The sequence below is a fragment of the Pezoporus flaviventris genome, unplaced genomic scaffold, assembly GCF_033815535.1.
Source record: "Pezoporus flaviventris isolate CSIRO_AGI_PZ_B2104156 unplaced genomic scaffold, CSIRO_AGI_Pfla_v1 ptg000002l, whole genome shotgun sequence".
In the NCBI taxonomy this organism is placed as follows: domain Eukaryota; kingdom Metazoa; phylum Chordata; class Aves; order Psittaciformes; family Psittacidae; genus Pezoporus; species Pezoporus flaviventris.
This window is the reverse complement of record NW_026892550.1, coordinates 64809303-64825680: the sequence shown is the minus strand read 5'-3', so window position 1 is coordinate 64825680 and position 16378 is coordinate 64809303. Positions and strand designations below refer to the sequence as shown.

At 38.0% G+C, this 16378-nt stretch overlaps 1 long non-coding RNA gene across 1 annotated transcript in view; it reads right to left on the bottom strand.

Annotated features, from left to right (window-relative positions):
- The window catches only part of LOC133262875 (uncharacterized), a 111385-nt gene that overhangs the window by 18187 nt on the left and 76820 nt on the right, over window positions 1–16378 (bottom strand). The window lies entirely within an intron of this gene.

Below are 16378 nucleotides of genomic sequence, written 5' to 3'. Positions count from 1 at the left end.
GTAGAAAGTATACGCTTCAAAAATGGCACATCAGATGCACAGTTGCTATTATTTGTATTCGGATCCAAGTGCATAATGTCTCGTGCAGAACCTGTGTGTTTAATGTGCCCAGTTTTCCATGTGAATTAACATAAGTATTAAAGGAGAGCAGTTGTGTAAAGTAATCCTAGGATCTTTCACTCGGTTTCCCTTTTACCTGTCTGTGCACTTCTGGAAAATGCCATGTTACTGGGACTGTGACTTTCAGAGGCAGTCAGTCAGATCAGCTTGTGAAATCCAGAGTTATAAGAGAAAAGAGAGGAAACTGAAGTTAAAAAACATAGCCGGTACTATACCATCATGCTGCTTCACACGGAGTTCTCCCAGTCAGTCAGGGTAATGCATTCAGAAGGCAGGAGGGAGTCATACATAGAATTCTTTTTAAAAAGGACTTCTCTTTCAATTATTAAAGTAGTGCTATCATAAAGAATGTCTATAAGGAATTGCATAATTTTATGCTTTTTCTTTGGTGATTGGGGACCACATTATAAAATATAAATGTGTCCTTTTATTTCTTGCAAGTGCCTTCTAAAGGACCCTTGAATTTCACATCTATTTCATTGTGCAGTCTTTTCTCTCTGTTTTTGTCCATGCTGGTAGGGCTCGGGGGGGGGGGGGAGGAAATAATATTTTAATTATTTAGCGAGGCTTTTCTAGTATCCATTTCCTCAGAACTGTGCCAAATGTGTTATTAGTGGGGATCTCTCCTTTTTGAGTTCTCACAGGAAGATTCATAGGTAAAGAAGCAACAATTCTGTTACCTGCCCTGATTCTGGGGGTCACAACAAATAGAGTTTTATAAAACTATATGTAATTTCCAGTTAAACTTCCTAATGGGATACATCTGCAGGCTGCTGTATTTTCTACACAACCTTTCAGAAACAGGAAATTTGTAAGATATTACATAAGAAAAGTGTCCCTACTTTTCTTATAACAATTTTAAGATTTATACAGTAGAAGCAATATGATTTTGTAGATTTCTCTGCCTAAAATACTGTTTCAACTTTCATCCATCTATAGCAATTCTTCCGGATTTGGGCAAAAGCTAGAAGGCTGAGATCATAAAGTTACTAATACTCTGACATCACTTAGCAACTGAAGCCTGCTTTTCAAAAGGGATCTGTGACATGCCTGGAGTATAGCATAAACTTGGATAATTGACACTGGGGCCAAAGCATCTGGGTTAGCTTAGCAGCAGATGTTCACAGACACTTTCTAAAGCCATCCTCGTGCTTCTGTGCTCTGCTGTTGCACTCCTGAGGGTATGCCACTAAATTTCTGAGGACATCTCCTGCATGTTGTAAAGCTCAGCTGCTCTCTGGTTAGTCCCTAAGCTATCCTTCTGGGGCTGCAGCAGGGAAGTGAGGATTTGCAGGAAGTGACTAGGGGATTATTAATACTTGCTATTTCAACATGCCTCAGCATTGCTGTGGGAGAAAGCACAAACAGGAGTGGAATCAAGGCAAGCTAGTCAGACCTGACATTATTATTTGTTGCTGACATGTACCTTGGTGTATGAGTGGGAACGTGGAAAGCAAGACAGAGAAAAAAAAAAAATGAGCCTGTTAATACTGTAGTGAGTATGTATCCCTAAGGATTTTTATCTTATTGAAAGTCAAAGTACTTTGGCTGCCATATCCTCTGAGGCAATGTCACCAATTACACTAAAATTCTCTAAAATTTAGATAGGGTAGAAGCACTATTTATTCATTTGAGAAAATATAGCTGACAGGGCAGTAGAATGCTAAAGATGAGGTACAAGAACTAATTGCCTTCAGAGTTTTGGTTCAAACCAGAAGTGGGGACACGTGTATTTCCTTCTTACCCACCTTTTTTTATCTATGGAAGTCTCATCGTAGTAATTTTGTATCTCACTTGTGACAATCTCAGAGATATAACAAGAACAGGGAATTGAATCTACTCGTATTGTAAAATTCCACATCTGCTGACAGCTTGTTTCCTCCTCAGTCTCTGTGTTATCACTATTCAGGGGACCATCAAGTCAAAGATGCTCATACAGTAAAAATGCAACTTCTGTAATGTGTCAGTCATGAAACTATCTCAAAGGGAAAGCACAATTAAAAAACTAGAAATGTTTTAAAAGACAGTGACATTAAACAGAGATGACACCCAAAAGAATAAGGTGCAGAGCTACTGCGATTATTGACAAGGAAAACCATACCGCAGCTTATGGGGGATGCTGCAGAACTGTGTGGTTTATAAAAACAACCGGATTTCTCCTGAAAGTCACCAACCATTAGGCCTGGCTATGTGAGCATGTCAGCTTATGAATGAACACAGATGCCACTGATTATGAAAGCTTCCAGCCAGCCATGAGCCTGTCTGCACGTAAAGCTGTGGGCAGTGCCTGTAAGACATCATGTGCTACCAAAAGCAATCGAGATAATTAAAAAAGAAAAAGATGAAAACTCAAAAAAAGGTCTCAATTAAGGCAGCATATTCTTATTCAAAGGGATTTAGTTATAGCTTGACACATAGGCCCCTCCAAGTGATGGCACAGATACGTTTTGACAGCACAGTATTCAGAGAAAAAATAAAATATGCAGCCACATACAAGTTACTTGCTAGACTGCACAATTCTGTATGCACAGCAAGGACAAGGAGAACCCCCTTGGGTGACTGTATAATGTAACTTTGCAAGTCCATAGCTGGATTCATTACTTTGCACAGTATTCAGCAAAAATGAGATAGCCTCTGTCAGCACTGAAGACAGTGTGAGTTCATAACAAACTTACTTCAGAATAATGTATTTGTTGTGAGATTGTTGAGCCTACTAACTCTGCTATGCCTGGAATAATGTCTCTGCAGGTGAACATGGCATCAAGGCTAAAAGTTCAGAAAAGCTGGACCTACATATTTGGAGTGTTTTGGACATGTTCATAGGAGAAACCTGGACATCAACTACTTGTGATTCTCAATTATAGAGGGAAACTACTATCCTCAGCAACTAAGTATTTCCCCAAGCTGGAAAAAAAAAGTATAGAAAATCTCCAAGTTCCCTAAGAATTAATGTTGGGTTTAGTACTGAGTGGAGATCCTTAGATAAGATCTAAAGCTTTCATTTGCACCATGTGAAAGGGAAAAAAGAGAGCACCTGCTTGCGAATTAATCACTGTTTGAAGATAGGAAACAGGTTAAATATTCAGTTTTCACAACTGATGAAACACTTTTTCTGTCACAAATCCTACAGGGATCTGTTCTGACACCCACAGCGTTCAATAATGTCCTAAACCACAAAAAAAAAAAAAAATCAGCAAGGACAAGATAAAGTTTCGTGATAATACAAAACTGTTCAAGGCAGTCAACCTAAAAGTGAACTGTGAGACAGTCTCATGATTTTAAGCAGCTAGATAATAAAAATACATACATAGATAATACAAAAACCCCAAACACAAAACACACACACACCAAATACATATCAGCTCATAAACATATCAAATATGCAATTTGTGTGATGAGTTAACTCCTGCACAGGTGAACCACCTCCCTGCTCTGTGTGTATAGCTTCTGAAAGCACCCAATACTGGCTATTGTCAGTGGCAGAAAACTAGTACAGGATGGTTCAAGACAAAAAATAAAAGGTGATTCATGCAGTATGTGTTTTAGAGAAAGAAGTAAGTTTCCTTACAAGTTTCTTTTTTAGCCTTCTATAATATGCAGTTTAGCAGAGTCTGACTGAAGAAGGGACTGTCAAAATCAACAATCTTATCTCTTCCAAGTGGACACAACATCACTTGATAGTTGTCTTGCTGTCACACTTGGTCCTTCAGCAGGGTTTGAATCATCTTATGTTGTGGTACTCAGCTGTCATCACTCCACTTAAACATGCCTACCTTTGAGTGCTGCTGGTCCAGATTACACATTACACTGGCACAGCACTTTGAGGTCTGGTAGAGTATCCAGTGTGATGTAAGAAAACATTTAATAAATATATCTACAATGAACTTAGTTGTGCCGAAGATGATGATTTCAGATTCTGCTATTCAGCCCACTATTCAGCTATGGAGGAAGTATTAGCTGTTTAAAATTTTTCTGTATTGCTATGGTAACCCTCATTCTCCAGCAGCCTCTTACAACGGGATCCAGAAATGCATTCACACTTTTCAGGCAAGCTGAATACCACTCCTGAGAACTGGAGATCTATCCCCCTAAGGAAATGCACACCTAACTCTCGTTACATTTGGCTCATGAGCACATACCAGTTTACTCCACAAAGTTTATTTAGCTCATTACCTCGCCTGTTGTTCAAGTCCACATCTCACAGACACATACACTCAAATCACATGGATTAAGTGCAGTTACAGACTGAGAAATAACTCTGGTAAGGACAGCACATAGGTGGTTGAGTGACTCCCACATCTGATTTTACTTAGTTTCATTGAAAATAATTTTCTCCTGCATCACAACCCTGGGGCAAGGTGCAGGGAGAAGAAGGGAAGGGGGGAAATATCACACGTGCTGCTTTCACCAGTCATGTGGGGAACACTGGAAGAGAGACCTGGAAAGAATGCACCACCACTGCCCTTATCCTGCCACACTGATGGAGAGCAGAAAAATCTATACCCCTGAAATATCTGGGTATTTGCTAGGTGTGAATCCATGTGCAGAATTTAGGTATTTCAGGATCCCCAAAACTGGCCAGTGTCTAAATATAGCAAACTGCAAAGTGGCTCAATGTCAGTTAGCAGATTGTTTCTGCAACTGCCAGGTGTGCACCTCATCTGGGATCTGCAGGAAGCCGAGTTCTTGATGGCTGATGGTAAAGCATAAACCTAAATGTTTCTGCAAACCAAAAGTTGTCTCCCTGTTAAACTTGTGCCATTTCATGAAATGCTATGTAATAAATAGACAAAGATAAAACTCCTGTCTACATCTCAGGGATTTATATTCCTGCAGAGCATCATTCTTCATCTTTTCAGATACATGGAAAAGAGCTTGTGAAAACTGTTCCCCTAAGCAATTCCTATATCAATGAGGATATATCTTGACAAAAGAAATAATCCAATCTCTCTTACAAAGAAAAAAGAAGAAATGTTATTTACCAGTCACAGAAGGATGGAACTATTCCCCTACCATAACTATAATCATGTCTCCAAAGACACAATAATTGTTACTATTTTGTGGAGGTAAGGAATATCCATTTATCCACTGACTGCAACCTTTTTCTTAGGGACCTTATACATGCAATGAATTACAAAGCTGCTGTATTCTGTGCCCTGCCTGAATTTTCTTCTCCACACTGAAGAGTTCTATGAGAACTTGTCTTTTAATAACCATAACCTGAAACAAATATTGTAGGTTCTTCCTCCTGCAACTCAAAAGGGAATGGCATATGCAGCCCATCATAAGCTTAGCTATTACACCTTCCTCCCTCCCGGCTGGAAATGTTTTGGTAGCTGTTTGAACTCAGTTTAAGCTCAGAACAATAAAGGCGAAGCTAAAAAGCACTGCAAAAAGGTGTTGTTTGACATTAGGAAAATGTCATCAGTGAGCGTAGGCAGATGTGAGAAAGTATTCATCAGTTCATTCCCAGATATTGCTGAGTTAGTAAAAAAATCCCTCAATTTATATGGAACAAGCTGCTTAAAAGGACATCATCAAAACAGTTCTTGGAGATTAATAAAGTTAAATAGTTTTCCCCAGACCAGATTTTCATGCACATTAAAAGCTATTGCATCCAGGGGTCTTGCTTGCCCTATGGATATCTGATCCTCTTCCCAAGCAAAGCTGTCTGTATAGTTTATTTAATTTTTTTGTTTGTTTTTTTTGTTCATAGTCATTTGAAAATGATCTATCTTCAATAATGGGAAAACATTGCAAGAAAAATGTGTTTTTTTTTCTTTCAAATGTTTTCATTATTGGCTATTTGTAACCTAAAAAAAATGCTCATAAAACATGCTTTTGAAAGGATTAGCTATTACAACAACTTTACTTCAATAAAAAATTGCTTTCAAAAAAAGAAAAACACCCCAGGACTACTATTAAAATAAATGACAAATGTGTCCCTTCTAAATACACCTTGATAAATACAAGCATATTTAGAAATCTGACTTGTTCTTTCTTAACACTTTAAAATTTCAGTGGCTGCATTTCCCAGGAGATCACTGTTAGCTATGATCCCTGAATCATGCTGCTGTCATCTTCTCTCTCCTAGGCTGAGATACCTTGAGTACCTATTAGCTGATGTCATGGGCAAGCTTTTTGCTGGTAACTGCAGTGGAACTGGCTGGAACTTGACTATGTCACAGAGAGAAGGTTTGCAACTTCTTGTCTTGATAGCACGAGGCCACTGTGGTGAGCAGCCTGCAAGGGGACCAGTTCTTGTTCTCGTGTACGTTGCTTCCTGCAAGAACCAAGCTACGAAATGCCAACATTGACAGCAACAGAAACAACAGTAAAGAGGAAGCATGAGGAAGGTTTAGCAGCAGCTTTACTCAGTGTCAATCTGCCTTTCCAGAGACCCTGACTTTCCCTTATAGTGATCACATAGCAAACACCTTTTCAACATACACATGTAAATACCCACCACATTCTCACCTGCATCTCGTCTGCTCTAGTTGTATTTTCCAGTGTCTTGCCCACAGGCTGATGGGATTTGATCAAAGCAAATCATTAGAAATTATTATGCAAATTTACTCATCGGTGAATGTGTGTTGAATGATACTGAAAATTACACCAACTCTGGCAGCCAAGACACCTTGAACCCTGGCTAATGATGCACAACCATGTTCACATTTCTCAAGTGAGTGCACTCATTTTGAGTTTGAAAAGCTAAAATGGGACAAGAAGTTGGCATTGGACTTAAAGGGGGAGGTTACAAATTGCATCAGTCACAGGAAGCACTGAAGAAAAAAAGTGCCTCCCACTCAGAGCAAGGAATCTGATTCCCATTACTAAGAAGATTCATTTAGTCCTTTTTGAACTGCAGAGATCATTCTTAAGTTACCCCATCCCCCTGTAAGACTAATGTACGGAGTTTATTACAGCACAGTGAGTTTTGCTGCAGAGATTTATTGGAGATGCAACAGCAGACAGGCAGACTCAAGACAGGAAATAGCATGCATCACCCACTCTTGAGTTTCCTCTCCACAGCTCCACTAAGTGTGGGTTTTGGCATGCACACTGGAAAAACAATATTTTCCATTAATAGTCTGGACTAGTGTATTAGACCAGTGAAGTGCCTTCCAAGAACTGTGAGATCCAAAGCATGTTTAATTTAGTGTAAATAGGGCCCCTATGATCCACAGTACTTCCTGGATATTTGTATATGCACGTCATTTTATAGAGACAGGTACAGACATATGGTTTACATTTTCCTTTAGCTAATTGTTTTTTCAGAGATTCAACACTAGAACTGATCAGAAAAACATTGACAGAACCATGTTTTGTTGGGAAATGCAACTATCTTCAAATGGAAAAAAGTATTAAATTCATCATCAGAAAAATTTGCATCCAAACCTTCATTCTGATCCAGCGAGGGTGCAAACTCTGTGACCTGTGCTTCTAAAGGGAACAACTTGCATATCAAATACTTGTGACTGATGAAATGCTTGTGAACAAGCAAGAAACTGCAAATCATTCACAGAAGTTATTCAGCATGAGTGAATGAAGACATTGCCCAGCCCTATGATGTGATTGCAAGCAACTTGTGAGCCAAAAGAAAGGCAAAAATCCTTAATAAATATCATCCCAGCCTATGAATATGGACTAAAGGAATGCACTGAGATTTGTATGCATTCCTCTCTTGCTTTTTGTTAGCTGAATATTGCCACAAGATGTATTTTCCTCTTTGGAGCTGTAGCCAGGTCTCACAGCATGCTTTTAGACTGCACATGAAACACAGCATGAAATAATCTGTCACCTTTCTTTAATAGGCATTATTTGCAGTCTTCTGGGCCAGCTTTGAGTCGGATCTGCCACTCTTGGCAAACTGAAATGTTAATATCCCTTTGATATTTAGCCGTGTTTTTGCCAGGCTGGATGAAATAAGTCATGCTGGAATCCCCGATAACAACTGTCTGCTGAGTATTGGAGTGTCCACATAAGACAGAAAAAAAGCTACAGCTGAAGAAGTTTCAGATCATTATAATCTCTAAGTGGGAAAAATATAAAATTACATACTGTGCAGTTTTGTAATTTAGCTGACAAAAAAGCACAGCAATTCTTTAGACAGATGGGAAGAAATAAGTCTTAGGATGCAATCACTGAAATACAGTAGAAAACTGAGCCGAAAAGTGGCAATGCATTTTATAATCAAAAAAAAAAAAGTAGGAATGGTAAGTCTAAGCAATTCCTCACAAAAATATGGACATGCTTATTGGCCAGATTGAGTTTTATTGAATGAGAAAGAGCCATTCCCTGGGAGAAGACACAGAATAATCCTTTTAATAGTTGAATACACAAGCAATATATATTGACATTTTCCCTCATTACATAGCTGGGGTATTTTTGTAATTATGATGCTGAAGTATTAAAAATCATGCTGATTAGAATAGTTGAAAGTCTGTTGTTTGATGCCTTTTTTTTCCTGTTCAAACCTGATTCAGATATCTCTTTATAGAGAGAAAAACTCTGACAACATAGCCCCGCTGGTGTGTTTTGCATGAAAGAAAAGGAAAAACTTCACTTCTCTGAAAAAAAAAATTCTATTTCCCAGCAAGCCCATCTACAAATGACTTTGCATTTACAATAACAAATAAATTATATAAGAGCCCAAGAGTGTTATCTAAAAAATCTTTTTATTCTACTTGTGTATGGCTAGAAGAGGCCAAATACAGGATCCCACAATTAACATTAGATGGTGGATTTTAAAGCACAGAAGCTATGTGGTTCAAAATAAGGCAAAAGTATCAAGCAAATTTAGAATTAAGTTATTCTAAGAGCAATAACTAAGTTATTAAGTTATTAAGAGCAATAATTAAGTTATTCTAAGAGCAAATTCTTATCAGAGCAATAAGATCACACAGATCTCACCTATTTCTGTACTCCCAGCTGAGACCTAAACCATTGGTTCTGAAGGGTGGAGTTACATTCTGCAAAATGGTAGCAGAATGGCTTGAAGTATCTGATGTATTACTTATTGTTTGGATTAACTGGGCTGTAGTAAGGCATTAGCATAAAGTGGCTTGGAAGTCTGGGGAAGTTTTGCTCTTGGATCTCATAACAGTCCCACATGAGCCATGTGTAAGTGATTAAAAGGCGTCAAGTAGCTGAAAGCAAGAGAAGCCTCCAGGAATTTGTTTAGCTCTTTGACTAAACAAAACTTTATCAAACTTGGAGTTCTCTTTTTCTTTAGATCTCCAAGACATTTCTTCCTGCAATGAACAACTCACATTCCAGATCTGGTTATATGGACAACTGTAAACATCCGTCACATCCAGTCTGGCTCTGAATATGCAGCTAAGTTCTAAAAATGCATTTATAAACAAATATTTTCCAATATTCTCTAGACATTTAGAACTGAAGGCTTTCTGAGCAGGAAATGCTGGGAGGTCGGTCCCTCTCCTTTCAAGATACTAATAAGGAACACATGGAAAGGATGTAAAATAATTCCTGCATTGTTTGAAGTAAAAGATTAAATACTGATGTGTACCAGCATAGAAGCTATATGTAGGGATAACTGCCAAGTCAAGGGGTAAAATATTAAGGGTAAAGGTAGATGAACAGAGAGTTTGATTTGAATAAGGCTACAAAATCCTGATGCTTTTTAAAAGATTATCCAATTTTGTCTGAACTTCCTGATGTCCTTGTGCCTTCCTCTATGCCAAGCTTGTCTCTGCTCATATTCAACTTTATCCATCCATTTTTAGAGGCTCACATCATCTGCCACTGACCAGATTTCAAAAAAAAGAAATAAATAACAGACTTCTGGATTCTACTGTCCCACACTCCCTAGTTAGGATGCACAATTCAGTCATACTACTTTGTGCTTAATTTGGAAGTTAAAACTTCATCAGCAGATAAAGATGTGGGTTTTTTTCCTCCAATAATTCCCATTATGCTTTGTGTCTTTACAAATGAATGCCATACCCAGGGCTTTCAAAGCTATGATGCCCATGTCTTGTACTTCTCAAGTAGTCTGAAATACACACATTCACTAAAACACAACAGAGAAATTCTAACATAGAAGGATCTGATCACACTTTCAGTTTTTAATCTGTCCCAGGTGAAATCCTGCTAGAATTCCCACTGAATTAATGCACTGCTGAATCAAGATCATGACAGGAAGATTTGGGGTAAAAATTCTCTTTGAATAGGTGTTTTTATCCTTTCTGGACAGACAGCATAACAAGAGTAAATAGTCAGGGTAGAGATGACGGGGGCTTTTATAATTCTGTAAGGTTTTCATTATTCTCCCAAAGAATTTTGCCATTACCCTGGGCTTCTCATGAAACTGCTTCATCCAATGTCAGGAATGCTGGGAGTTTTGCATCATTGATTCAAATGAAATGCAATTATTAGCTAGAGAAAATGTGCTCTGGAAAAGGCAGAAAGTATGCACATGAACACACGGTCTTCCCAACATGCATGAACATTTCCTCCCAGCCTGAATGTGTTACCATATGTGCAGAGAGCATGCAAAAGAGTAGTTAGGAAGGAAAGCATGAAAGGGGTAAAGTTGGTGTGAAATAGCAAAACTTATCTAAATAAGCTCATTCCTCTTACTTTCCCCTCAGGCTAAGCCTGTTACTTATTGTGATAGTCCAGCATAAGCTGAACTAGCCTAAAGAAGAATTCTAGTGGTCACTCCTGCAAGACCATGAATGCCTGCCTCAGGAATCTGATCATTCAGCATCAGAAGACACTAAGTATCCTACAGGATCAGTGTAAGTTCCATCTCTCTGATCTAATGTAAATTCACTTATTTTCTAAAAAAAAAAGAAGACAACCTTTCAGGTAATGATATTGATCCTACTTAGCTTCCTGCTGCTATTGCTACATTAACTACTTAAAAATATAAGATACGTAGCGAAAACTTTAGAATTATGAAGTTTCATAAACTGACTATAATTATCACATAATTGTCATTTTTTCCAACTGTATCCATTGAGATTTACTAATTTGTATTGTTTTGTTGCATTACAGACAGCACTTACTGACTTCACGTCAAGACATTTTACCTAAGAACACAGTGATGCACACCCAGACTGTTGAAAGCACAGTTTAAAGTAAAGAAGAAAATAAAGAAAGACTTCTTTCCCTAGCTTTTGGTAGGTGTTCAGAGATATTGCAGTTAATGTCTGTTATTTCTGTGCAAAGAATATTTAAGCCCCTTTTTCACTTCAGCTTTCTAAAAGCAGCAATTAAGAGCAGAGAAGCAAAAGAAAGTAGGAAATCAGAAGTGCAGCTGAAGGCAAGACGAAAAGGAAAGGGCAAAAATTGAGAGAGGCATAAGCCATAAGAAGAAGAGAAAGAAAAGTGTAATATCAAATGGAAAAACTTTTCATTTCAAGAAAGTCAAGGCCTTTGAGAGCACAGAAGAAATTTATAAAAGTCTCTAACAAGAACATCACAAAAAAAAAGCTCCCCCATTTCAAAAATAAATAAGAAAAAAATGCCTGGAATGAGAAAGGTAAGTAGGGAAAGTCTATTAGATCAGGTGTCCAACCATGGTGAAGTGCTTGTGCTTACAGACCTAATCCATGAATCAAATTAGTCATATCTCTGTAAAAGAAGTTCCCTTCTGAAGCTTCTTTCCTTTGTTTCTTGCTTTTCCCTGATTATCATTCTCAAATAAGACACATATATCTGGGAATTATTGCACTGAGGAAGACCTAAATCTAATCTGACAATTTCATTCTTTAATCCTCTTCTATGCTGGGCTATTCTTGAGCTTGTGCACTCCACAGACATTCATATACAAGTAAGCAAGGGTCATCAGACCCATATAGCAAATGTCAAATTCTTCCATGCTAAGGAAATGGAAATATAGTATTCTGCTTCTGAAAGAATAGGGCTGAGGGCTAAGCACTATAATTTTATTTCAGATACTGACATTTTCCCAGGAAGTGAGATGTCTGAAAGAGTCATCAATTCTGACTGGTTACTGAAGAGGCAGTTGTGAAGACATTCAAAGCCTTTCAATAGTACGGCATTCCTTTTCTGTCATCAAGTAAGCTTTAGAAGCAATTTGGTCTAGATAGATACTTCTGTCCATTGACCTCTTAGGATAAGACAGCCCCTAGTTCCTCTCAGAAATATGTTTGAAATGTGAATTCCTCACTGAAGAAAAGCATATACAGACTTACAATAGAAAGAGTTCTTCAGAGCCTGAAAGGCCTTTTCACATTGCAAAGGGAAATGCATTCCTGGTTAGGTCTATTAACAGGGTTTCTACAAAGAAACCTGATGTAAAAATTTCCTGTGAAGAAGTCTCAGAAGAACTACAAACAGTAGATTATTTCTACTCCAGGGATAAGGATGGGCCCAGACTGTAAAGTCTGTTGAGTGAAGAATGTCCTGTTATTTGTTTTTGTCATTAATTACACAGAGAATTTATAATCGAACCACCTCTCCTAACATGTAGGTTTGCCAGATCACAGTGGTCCAGTTTCAAAGACCACTATTTTTACGAATGTCAGATGTCTGCCCAATCCTGTTTAAGGAAATGTATTGACCTTAGAACAAATTAAAAGACACTTTTTCCTATGAGTATCACAGCCGGGCAAGATTTCCTATAAATTGATAACTCAAAGAGCAAGGTGCATATCAAAAATAGAAAGCAGGAGCCAGAGTGCCAGGAGCAAGAAAGACATCTTACCATGCTGACATACCTGTTGTTCTCAGCTTGTTAATTAACTCAGTAAACTAATTTCACTCCCCTCCCTCATTCTGGAGTTCACTTCCTCAGAATTAATTTGCACCCCTCTGTAAACCTTTTCAGCTTATGATCAGTTGTACATTTTTTCTCTGGAAGTTGAAATAAAACTCTGCAACTTCTCAGTTATAGATACAGACAGTAGGGCCTTGCTATGTACTTTAAGCCCCTACTTGTGGTTTTGTTCTTTTATGCTTTGTTTTTTCTCAAGAGCCAATGCTATTTCTAGGTTTTCTGTCTGTCTTACAGCTTTCACCCTCTCATGCCACAGCCTCAAACCACTCTAGAGGACAATTAGTGCAAATTCTGCCTTACTGTCAAAGCACACTTAGGCACTCATAAAGCAAGCCACACTCAGAAAGTGTGGAAATGAAGTCTGAAGGTGCTTTGAACTGGCAAGTGTTGAGCAGTTCCTGAGCAGCATGTGGGTGGTGAGAGATTAGCTCATGGAGACTGCCTGTTCTCAGCACAGCATGGTGTAAGCTTTGCCAATGTTATTGGAAACCCATAGGAATTAATGCAAGGAAAACTGAAATGATAACAAAAGTCACTTTTCCTCTCTTAATGACTTGAACACTTAGATGGTGAAGTATAATCATTCTCAAAATCTCAGACCTGTAGTTCCACACCACAGGAGTGTTCTTGTCAAAGTTAGTTACCTGTCAAAGTACAGGCCAGGCAAAGGGAAAGTGGGGAAAAAAGCTAAACTGAGGCATGCTATTTGAGAAGTGCCCTGGTTTCCACTTGTGTTTCCACTGAAGTTATTTACAGAGATGTGCTACTGCTCTGCTATAGGAAAAATAACTGAGTTTTCACTGTTCAATCTCTACGATCATTACTTTCTCATGGATCTCCTACCTTTAATTAAAAAATGTCAGAAAATTAAAGCAACCTGCTGTAAATGTACAATGCTTAAACCATGTGCAGTAATAAGGCGTTGTATCAGTACTGGCAGAGTCCCAGGTAAACACTTAACTGTTGGACAGAGAGAAATACACCTTATATGCATTAATTTTCACACAGTCCTGCTAGTCCCATTGACACTTTACTAAAAGCTGTGAATTTTTTTTCTTGAACCATACAGTAGGCTCCTGCATCATGTAGAATAGATATATAACATAAGCATTCACATGAGCTCTCCAAGTTACCCTAACCGTTAGAGTCTTCAGGGCAACTGGAACTGAAATTGTGTATCAGTTTAAGCCTTACCTAATGCACTCCTCACTTCAACATATTTCTGTCTCTCTTTGGAAGCTGATTTAGAGGATTCACTCCAGGAACTGAAATTGTTTATCAAAAAATTCCAGTACTCTTCACTGCTTCTTTTACGAATCAAACATTCTTTTAATAAAAATAAAAAATAATAAAATAAATTAAAATAATTGTAATAAAAAATTATTTTATTGACTCAAACATTCAATAAACCTGTGTAAAAGAATATGCTATATATGAGTGCTTTTTATAATGTCAGATAATAGTATATGGCTGCAGTTAATTTACCAGATTTGAATTGTATAAGTCATTTCTCAGCACGTATGAAAGGAAAACTGTTGTTGAAATCAGTGGAAGTTTTATTTAAGAAAAACTTGCTGGGATTCAAAATCCCTTATGTCACTGATTCCATAGGACTTGGCTTCAAACCCTGTGTTCCTTTCAGATTAAAATTCCACTCTCTCTGAATAAGGTTGAGACAGCTAATATGCAAGACACAGCACTTGACTATGCCAAAAGATATCTAATACCATGGAGAAAATAGGTAGCTGGAGCAAAAGGAGATATGGGCGGAGCAGAAAAAGAAATACTGAAGTGTGCTCTAAAGGTATAATTCTCTCACAAAGGTGTAATTCTTTCAAAGCTCTCTCAGCAAAGTATTGAAACAAAAACAATGAAAGCAAAAAGAAACCCAACAAACAAAACCAAGCCAAGAAGGTTTTGTTCTGTTTTTTGTTTGGTTTGTTTTCCCAAAAATGACTAATGAATTTTAGATGCCACCTCAGTTTTTCATCAGCCATCACTCACTAACCCTGCAAACCAAACAAATTCTTTCCTACCCGCTGGTCCAGTTCCCAGAGCCCCAAAGCTATGATGTTAACTAGGCACATCTTCAGGTAGGTCTCAAATCACCATGTCTTCTTTTCTACCTTTCATTTGCAGAAGAGACAAGTTAACTTTCAAGGCTTTCAGTTTAATGACTGAGCATATCTTCAACTAAATGAAAAACAGAGAACAGCAGTTGGGTCTGCTGGCACATACCACCCAAATCTGGTCTTTTTTAAGTAAGTCCACACCAACCTTGATGGCTCATGAAATAGTATATATTGTCTGACCTTGTAGAATAGCAGAAATTACAGTATTTTTAAAATACCAACAAAACAATAGAGATTGTAAAAATATACTGAGCTCCGGTTTAGATTTGGATTTTGGAAGTTGACATCCATTGGTATGAAGGCCTAGATATTGTCTGGATAAAGAGGCCATGAGGTTAGCCTATCTATAGCATTTTAAGTCCAGCCTTCATCTTCTCGCAAGAAAGGGTCACATTTGTTGGTTACCAATATTGTGTCATAGAATCGCTTAAATTGGATGGGTCCTCCTCAGGTCCTCTAGGCCAACGCTTCTGTGCAAGCAGGGTCAACTAGAACAGGTCAGCAGGACCTCCAGCTTTCAAATAACTCTACAAGCAAGAGACTTCACAACCTCTCTGGCAGTTGTCTCCATCTTTTTTTCCACCAAATGTCTTCAAAAAGATGTACAGTGAGCAACATGTAGCAATCCAGTAGCATATCAGTTGCTTTCGTTACCAGCATATATGATTATCTGTGAAGACTGTTATACATTTGATTCCAATTCCAGAACCTTTCCTGAAGAACAAAACTCAGATATGTACAATATCTCACAATATCTGTATCCTATTTGATGTTAAGCTATAATTTCTGATGAAGCTCTGAGAATAAAATGTAAGAACCTTTAAAAACCACCCATATTTTGACCCTTCTTTCCCTTCCCTCTCTCTGCAGTGATTTTCTCAGTGCCCAGATAAACACTTTCAGATCAGGTACAGTTTTTCATACAGATTTTAAGGAAGTGTTAGTAGACCAGAGAAAAAATGGTGAAGAGAGGGAATAATTTGAGCTGCCCTGAAGGATATGATGGTAACTTCCAGCGTGACCTCCTACAATGCCAAATTCTCTGCATTCCAGAAACTTTTCACAGAAAGAAAGGGTATACTTTGGATTTTGCTGTCTTCATGGGGGTAGTAACTAACCATTCTCAGTGCTTTTTTTTTTTCGATCTGTACAGAAAAACAAACCCACCAAATGATACCCAGAGTCTGAAGCAGGAGAACCAGCTCATAAAGTGAAGAATTCATTCAAGAAATAGGAGACTTTCTTTTAGGCTTGGACTTGGCAAAACAAACATTTGTATTTATAACAGAGGAAGGTTTACATTTATAACTGAGGAAAATGTGAAAACCATAAAGAAATTTACTACTACAAATAC